This window comes from Delphinapterus leucas, chromosome X, assembly GCF_059928025.1.
Source record: "Delphinapterus leucas isolate spDelLeu-1000000601 "Yukka" chromosome X, BTC_Dleu_Yukka2, whole genome shotgun sequence".
Classification (NCBI taxonomy): Eukaryota; Metazoa; Chordata; class Mammalia; order Artiodactyla; family Monodontidae; genus Delphinapterus; species Delphinapterus leucas.
Window position 1 is genome coordinate 118,024,940 of NC_143150.1, and position 9,199 is coordinate 118,034,138.

The 9,199-nt window shown below is 42.1% G+C and overlaps 1 protein-coding gene across 2 annotated transcripts in view; it reads left to right on the forward strand.

Annotated features, from left to right (window-relative positions):
- The window catches only part of RAI2 (retinoic acid induced 2), a 400,131-nt gene that overhangs the window by 25,820 nt on the left and 365,112 nt on the right, over positions 1 to 9,199 (forward strand). The window lies entirely within an intron of this gene.

A 9,199-nucleotide genomic window follows, 5' to 3' on the forward strand; every position in this document is an offset into this window, starting at 1 on the left:
GCTTCCCACTAGCTATCTATTTTACGTTTGGTAGTGTATGTATGTCCATGCCACTCTCTCACTTTGTCACAGCTTACCCTTCCCCCGCCCCGTATCCTCAAGTCCATTCTCTAGTAGGTCTGCGTCTTTATTCCTGTTTTACCCCTAGGTTCTTCATGACCATTTTTTTTCTTAGATTCCATATATATGTGTTAGCATATGGTATATGTTTTTCTCTTTCTGACTTACTTCACTCTGTATGACAGACTCTAGGTCCATCCACCGCACTACAAATAACTCAATTTCGTTTCTTTTTATGGCTGAGTAATATTCCATTGTATATATGTGCCACATCTTCTTTATCCATTCATCTGTTGATGGACACTTAGGTTGCTTCCATGTCCTGGCTATTGTAATAGACCTGCAATGAACATTTTGGTACATGACTCTTTTTGAATTATGGTTTTCTCAGGGTATATGCCCAGTAGTGGGATTGCTGGGTCATATGGTAGTACTATTTTTAGGTTTTTAAGGAACCTCCATACTGTTCTCCATAGTGGCTGTATCAATTTACATTCCCACCAACAGTGCAAGAGTGTTCCCTTTTCTCCACACCCTCTCCAGCATTGATTGTTTCTAGATTTTTTGATGATGGCCATTCTGACCGGTGTGAGATGATATCTCATTGTAGTTTTGATTTGCATTTCTCTAATGATTAATGATGTTGAGCATTCTTTCATGTGTTTGTTGGCAATCTGTATATCTTCTCTGGAGAAATGTCTATTTAGGTCTTTTGCCCATTTTTGGATTGGGTTGCTTGGTTTTTTGATATTGAGCTGCATGAGCTGCTTGTAAATTTTGGAGATTAACCCTTTGTCAGTTGCTTCATTTGCAAATATTTCCTCCCATTCTGAGGGTTGTCTTTTCATCTCATTTATGGTTTCCTTTGCTGCGCAAAAGCTGTTAAGTTTCATTAGGTCCCATTTGTTTATTTTTGTTTTTATTTGCATTTCTGTAGGAGGTGGGTCAAAAAGGATCTTGCTGTGATTTATGTCATAGCGTGTTCTGCCTATGTTTTCCTCTAAGAGTTTGATAGTGTCTGGCCTTACATTTAGGTCTTTAATCCATTTTGAGTTTATTTTTGTGTATGGTGTTAGAGAGTGATCTAATCTCATACTTTTACATGTAGCTGTCCAGTTCTCCCAGCACCACTTATTGAAGGGGCTGTCTTTTCTCCACTGTACATTCCTGCCTCCTTTATCAAAGATAAGGCGACCATATGTGTGTGGTTTATCTCTGGGCTTTCTATCCTGTTCCATTGATCTATATTTCTGTTTTTGTGCCAGTACCATCTTGTCTTGATTACTGTAGCTTTGTAGTATAGTCTGAAGTCAGGGAGCCTGATTCCTGCAGCTCCATTTTTCGTTCTCAAGATTGCTTTGGCTATTCGGGGTCTTTTGTGTTTCCATACAAATTGTGAAATTTTTTGTCCTAGTTCTTTGAAAAATGCCAGTGGTAGTTTGATAGGGATTGCATTAAATCTGTAGATTGCTTTGGGTAGTAGAGTTATTTTCACAATGTTGATTCTTCCAATCCAAGAACATGGTATATCTCTCCATCTATTTGTATCATCTTTAATTTCTTTCATCAGTGTCTTATAATTTTCTGCATACAGGTCTTTTGTCTCCTTAGGTAGGTTTATTCCTAGATATTTTATTATTTTTGTTGCAATGGTAAATGGGAGTGTTTTCTTGATTTCAATTTCAGATTTTTCATCATCAGTGTATAGGAATGCCAGAGATTTCTGTGCATTAATTTTGGATCCTGCTACTTTACCAAATTCATTGATTAGCTCTAGTAGTTTTCTGGTAGCATCTGCAAACAGTGACAGCTTTAATTCATCTTCTCCGATTTGGATTCCTTTTATTTCCTTGTCTTCTCTGATTGCTGTGGCTAAAACTTCCAAAACTATGTTGAATAAGAGTGGTGAGAGTGGGCAACCTTGTCTTGTTCCTGATCTTAGTGGAAATGCTTTCAGTTTTTCACCATTGAGGACGATGTTGGCTGTGGGTTTGTCATATATGGCCTTTATTATGTTGAGGAAAGTTCCCTCTGTGCCTACTTTCTGCAGGGTTTTTATCATAAATGGGTGTTGAATTATGTCAAAAGCTTTCTCTGCATCTATTGAGTTGTTCATATGGCTTTTCTCCTTCAATTTGTTAATATGGTGTATCACGTTGATTGATTTGCGTATATTGAAGATTCCTTGCATTCCTAGGATAAATCCCACTTGATCATGGTGTATGATACTTTTTATGTGTTGTTGGATTCTGTTTGCTAGTATTTTGTTGAGGATTTTTGCATCTATGTTCATCAGTGATACTGGTCTGTAATTTTCTTTTTTTTGTGACATCTTTGTCTGGTTTTGGTATCAGGGTGATGGTGGCCTCATAGAATGAGTTTGGGAGTGTTCCTTCCTCTGCTATATTTTGGAAGAGTTTGAGAAGGATAGGTGTTAGCTCTTCTCTAAATGTTTGATAGAATTCGCCTGTGAAGCCATCTGGTCCTGGGCCTTTGTTTGTTGGAAGATTTTTAATCGCAGTTTCAATTTCAGTGCTTGTGATTGGTCTGTTCATATTTTCTATTTCTTCCTGATTCTGTCTTGGCAGGTTGTGCATTTCTAAGAATTTGTCCATTTCTTCCAGGTTGTCCATTTTATTGGCATAGAGTTGCTTGTAGTAATCTCTCATGATCCTTTGTATCTCTGCAGTGTCATTTGTTACTTCTCCTTTTTCACTTCTAATTCTGTTGATTTGAGTCTTCTCCCTTTTTTTCTTGATGCGTCTGGCTAATGGTTTATCAATCTTGTTTATCTTCTCAAAGAACCAGCTTTTAGTTTTATTGATATTTGCTATCATTTCCTTCATTTCTTTTTCATTTATTTCTGATCTGATCTTTATGATTTCTTTCCTTCTGCTAACTTTGGGGTTTTTTTGTTCTTCCTTCTCTAATTGCTTTCGGTGCAAGGTTAGGTTGTTTATTTGAGATGTTTCCTGTTTCTTAAGGTAGGATTGTATTGCTATAAACTTCCCTCTTAGAACTGCTTTTGCTGCATCCCATAGGTTTTGGGTCGTTATGTTTTCATTGTCATTTATTTCTAGGTATTTTTTGATTTCCTCTTTGATTTCTTCAGTGATCACTTGGTTATTAAGTTGTGTATTGTTTAGCCTCCATGTGTTTGTATTTATTAGAGATTTTTTCCTGTAATTGATATCTAGTCTCATAGCATTGTGGTCAGGAAAGATACTTGATACGATTTCAATTTTTGTAAATTTACCAAGGCTTGATTTGTGACCCAAGATATGATCTCTCCTGGAGAATGTTCCATGAGCACTTGAGAAAACTGTGTATTCTGTTGTTTTTGGATGGAATGTCCTATAAATATCAATTAAGTCCATCTTGTTTAATGTATCATTTAAAACTTGTGTTTCCTTATTTATTCTTTTTCTGGTAGATTGCCTATCTTCTCTTCATTTAGTTGTTCTTGTGGGCTTTTATCTTGTTCCTTTGTCTGCAGCATATTTCTCTGTCATCTCCTTTTTTCTAACTTTCTGTGTTTGTGGTCTCCTTTCTGCAGGCTGCAGGATTGTAGTTCCTCTTGCTTCTGGTGTCTGCCCCCTGGTGGGTGAGGTTGGTCAACGGTCTTGTGCATGTTTCTTGGTGGGAGGGACTGGTGCCTGCCCTCTGGTGGGTGGAGCTGGGTTTTGTCCCTCTGGTGGGCAGGGCCGTTTCAAGGGGTGTGCTTTGAGCTGACTGAGAACTCAGTATGACTTTATGCAGCCTGTCTGCTGATGGGTGGGGCTGTGTCCCTATCCTGTTCGTTGTTTGGCCTGAGGCTTTCCAGCACTGGAGCCTGCAGGCTGCTGGATGGGGTTACCTCTTGGTGCCAAAGTGGGTACCTCTGGGAGAGCTCATGCTGATCAGTATTCCCTGGGGCCTCCACTACCAGTGTCTTTGTCCCCACAGTGGGCTACAGCCGACCCTCACCTCGCCAGGAGACCCTCCAAGACCCCTAGGTAGGTCTAGCCTTGGTTCCTATGGAGGTACTGCTTTCTGCTGCGTCCTCGTGCATGTGAGATCTTGTGTGCACCCTCCAAGAGTGGAGTCTCTGTTTCCCCCAACCTTGTGGAGTTCCTGCACTCAAGCCCTGCTGGGCTTCAAGGCTAAATGTTTTGAGGGTTCTTCCTCCCGATGCCAGACCCTCAGACTGCCTTGGAGAGCTATTTTTATGTGGGAATGTCCCAGTGTAGCCTGCATGTGTTTATTATTTTTTGGTCCAAGGGCTGTTTTTAGAATGGATGTCTGCCACCTCTTTCCTCAGTGTAGCCTGGCCTTTATCCCCTTCATTGGAGGTGTGACTGACGTTGTGGTGATCAGAGCCTGCACTGGATATTGAGTGGGGCCTCCCCTTTGCTCTTTGGTTGTCACTGCCCTGTCAGGAGCAGGTTCTCCTCCCTAGTTGTTGGAGTAGAGGCCCCCCGATCTGTTCCCTAGCTTTGTTTCTGATCTGTGTTGCAAGGTAGGTGGGATTGGAGCACTCCCACTGGGAGAGAAGCCCCTGAGTATTCCTCCTTTGGAGCTGTGCACCTGTGGGTGTGCTCTGTTGTGTCACCTTTCACACTGTTACACTCTTGTTGGCACTGCTTTTGGCCTCACTTTAACTGTGGGTATGTTGGCAATTAGTCCAGGTGTCTCTGAGGCATTGTTTTCACCAGGCCACCAATGTAGATATACTTGCAGTAATCATGGATCTGGACCCGCTGTGGGCACTATGGAGGCAGCTCAGACTCTGGCCTGGCCCAACCGCCGCATGTACCTGCCCACAAAGTCCACAGTTGCTAAAGCTAGACCCATCTCAGCTGCGGGAGCATTCATTGTCCATTCAGACGTTCTGTAGGTGCTGAGTTTACAAAGCCAGTTGCGGGGGTATAAACCCATGGTTCGCACAGCTGCGAGGGGAGATTTCAGCTCTTCTTCCTTAGTCATACAACCCCTGGGGCTCAGCTGTGGTGTCAACCCTGCCTCTGCTTGTGGGCCACCGACAGGCGTCTGCTCCCGAGACTGCCCCAGAGCACGTGAGCCCGCCTGGGTGGGAGGTGGCAGAGGAGGCGGCGGCAGCTAGGGGTGTGCAAGCCCACTCCAGCAGGAGCCCTTCCTAGTGCCTGTGGAGGCAGGGGCCTGCACATGGAGAGAGAGGCTGCAATGGCGGGCCCCGCCCTTTGCACATCACTCAACAGTGGCACTTAGCTTCTATGGCTGTCAAGGCTTCCTCCACAAGCATTTCCAGTTGCAGGGCTCCTCGCTCTCATCCCCTCAGGCTGTCTCCTCACAGCTGGCAGCAGTCCTCTCCCTGGGTCTGCTCTCCAAACCCCCAAGTTCCAGCACCCAGTCCCTGTGCATACCGGTGGACACATGTCTCAGGCTGGGATGTGCAGGGCTGTGGCACGCACTGCTTGTGTAGGTCTCACTCTGTCCTTCCTGCCACAGACCGATTGCTGCACTCTCCTCCTGGCCTCCAAAGCTGCACTTCTGTCCCAGCTGACCTTCCCACCAGTGAGGGGGCTTTCCCGGTGCAGGAACCTCTCCTCTTCTTCAGCTTCTCCTCGCAGGGGCACAGGTCCCGTCCCGCTTTCTGTCCTCTTCCTTTTCCCTTCTTCTTTCCTTCATCGTACCTGGTTACATAGGGATCTTTCCTGTCCTTTTAGGTATCCGAGGTCCTCTGCTAGTGTTCAGCACATGCTCTGTGAGAATTCTTCCATCTGTAGATGTGTTCTTGCTGCATTTGTGGGGAGAAGTGAACTCCACATCCTCCTACTCCTCCAACATTTTGACTCCCCCTCTATTCTGCTATTTTTGGACGAAGTTGTCTATAGATGTCAATTAAATCCAGTTGATTGGTGGTGCTCTTGAGTTCAACTATGTCCTTACTGATTTTCTGCCTGCTGGATCTGTTTCTGATACAGGGGTGTTGAAGTTTCCACCTGTAATAGTGGATTTGTCTATCTCTCCTTTCAGTTCTGTTTTTGCCTCACATATTTTGATACTCTGTTGTTAGGTGCATACATGTTACGCCCTGGAGAATTGACTCCTTTATTATTATGTAATGCCCCTCTTTATCCCTGGTGATTTTTCTTGCTCTCAAGTCTGTTCTCTCTGAAATTAATACAGCCACTCCAGCTTCCTTTTGATTATAAGTGTTAGCGTGGTATGTCTTTCTCCATTCATTTACTTTTCTATATGTGTCGTTATATTTAAAGTGAGTTACTTGTAGACATGTAGTCGTCTTGTTTCTTTGACCCACTCTTACAATTTGTCTTTTTTTTTCTTTTATTTTTTTGAATCTCTAAAATGATTGTATAACCTCACAAATTCAAATACTAATTTCCTACTGGGGGGCACGTTTTTCTAATTAATCCTGAAAAGGTGAAAGAAAATTGGGGCTGAATCTCAGATGTGGTATCACCGAAGGCAGTAGGAGAGGAATGTGGATTGTCCTCTTTGGTTGGTGAAATTGAGGAGGGGGGACCATTACCCTTCAAAAATTAATAAAGCAACACATTAAAAATGCTGTTCATATTTTCTGTTTTTTCCTGGTTCCATCTTAAAAGGTTATACCTTTCTAAGATTTTGTCCATTTCTTCCAGGTTGTCCATGTTATTGGCATAGAGTTGCTTGTAGTAGTCTCTTAGGATGCTTTGTATTTCTGTGGTGACAATTTGTCTTTTAATTGGTGTATTTAGACCATTGATGTTTAAAAGTGATTATTGATATAGTTGAATGACTATCTACCATATTTGTTACTGTTTTCTATTTGTTGCCCTTATTCTTTTTTTCCTATTTGTCTTTCACACTTTTTCTGCCTTTTGCGGTTTTAACTGAGCACTTTGTATGATTCCATTTTCTCTCATTTTTAGCATATCAATTATACTTCCTATTTACTTTTTTAGTGGTTCCTCTAGAGTTTGCTGTATATATTTACAGCAGATATGAGTCCACTTTCAAGTAACACTATACCATTTCATGGATAGTACAGGTACCTTATAACAACAAAATAGTCCTAATTCCTTCCTCCCATCCCTTGTATCATTACTGTTATTCATTTCATTTATACATAAACATATATATATATATATATATATATATATACAGGTAAGAACACATAGTTGAATACATTGTTGCTATTATTATTTTGAATGAACTGTTATCTGTAGAGCAGTTAAGCATAAGAAAAATAAGAGTTTTTATTTTGCCTCTTTTAATTCATCCTCTGATATTCTGCCTGTCTTTATGTAGATCCAAGTTTCTGACCTATATCATTTTCATTCTCTCTGAAGAACTTCTTGTATCATTTCTTGCAAGGGAGATCTTCTGGCAACAAATTCCCTCAATTTTTGTCCTAGAAAATCTTTATTTCTCCTCACTTTTGAAGGATAATTTCAAAGGTTACAGAGTTCTACGTTGGTGGGTTTTTTCTCTTAACACTTTAAATATTTTGCTCCACTCTCTTGCTTGCATGGTTTATGAGAAATCAGATGTAATTCTTATCCTTGCATCTGTATTGGTAAGATATTTTTGCCCTCTGTCTTCTTTCAAGAATTTTTTCTTTATCTTTGACTTTCTGCAGTTTGAATATGATAGACCTAGGTGTAGTTTTTTGGGCATTTATCCTGCTTGGCGTTCTCTTGAGCTTCCTGGATCTGTGGTTTGGTGTCTGACACATGCCTCAGTTAATCCATATGTAAAGTGGGGATTATAATAGCAGCTACTTCCTGAGGTAATTTTGGGAATTAGGATGAATTCAATGTGTGGCAAGCACTTAGAAGAGTACTTGGAATGTAGTTAGTGCTACATAAGTGTTAGCTAATATTTAATAGACGCTTGCTAAGCAGCAAGCTACGTCCTTTTCATACAGCATCTCGTTTCTTCCTCACAACAATCCTATCCTCAGGAGGTGCCTATTAGCTCCATTTTAAAGATGGGGAGACTAAAAGCTTAAAGAAGGTAAAGGTCTTGTTTCCTTTTTTTGTTTGTTTGTTTGTTTTTTTGCGGTACGCGGGCCTCTCACTGTTGTGGCCTCTACCGTTGCGGAGAACAGGCTCCGGACATGCAGGCTCAGCGGCCATGGCTCACGGGCCCAGCCGCTCCACGGCATGTGGGATCTTCCCGGACCAGGGCACGAATCCATGTCCCCTGCATCGGCAGGCGTACTTTCAACCACTGCGCCACCAGGGAAGCCCTCTTTTTATTTTTAAAAAATTAATTAATTAATTTTTGGCTGCGTTGGGTCTTCATGGCTGTGCTCAGACTTTCTCTAGTTGTGGGGAGCAGGGGCTACTCTTTGTTGCGGTGCGCGGGTTTCTCATTGCGGTGGCTTCCCTTGTTGCAGATTACGGGCTCTAGGCGCACAGGCTTCAGTAGTTGTGCCTCATGGGCTCTAGAGCACAGGCTCAGTAGTTGTGGCACATGGGCTTAGTTGCTCCACGGCATGTGTGATCTTCCCGGACCAGGGCTTGAACCTGTGTCCCCTGCATTGGCAGGCGGATTCTTAACCACTGTGCCACCAGGGAAGCCCAAGAGAGTAAAGGTCTTGTGGATGATCACACAGCTAGTTAAGTGGCAGGTCTGCAACTCCAACTCAGGTCTGTCTGATTGCCAAGACCATGTGTTAAATTATCAAGCAGTAGCATCTCAGAAGGGGGTTGGATTCTAGTTAATCTCTATGATCCCTTTCAGTAATAAAATTCTATTGTATGACGTTTGAAATAATGCCAGAATAATACTGTGGTAAAGTGCACAGGCTTGGGAGTTGGAAAGCCTGTGTTTAAGCCAGTCAGACATACTCTCTGCTTTCCCTACTGTGACATGAAGCTAATCCACCTACCTTTCTTCTTGAGTTGTTTTGAGGATTTAAAGAGCTGCCGTATGTGAACCATTTTTGCGCAGTGCTTTGTGAGTGGTACTGGCACATTGTAGGTGCTCAAAAAAGTTAGATAAGAAAATAATTATAATTTAAAAATCTTCTCTAGTAGTTATATTATTGGAAAGAATCATGAAATGCGTTGATTTAGAGGCCCCCAGGTTGTCCAGGCAGGAGGGCATATGGTAAAGAAACTGTTGATATGGAGCTTGGCTAGAAGAGGTCAGAATAACTTGCATAATA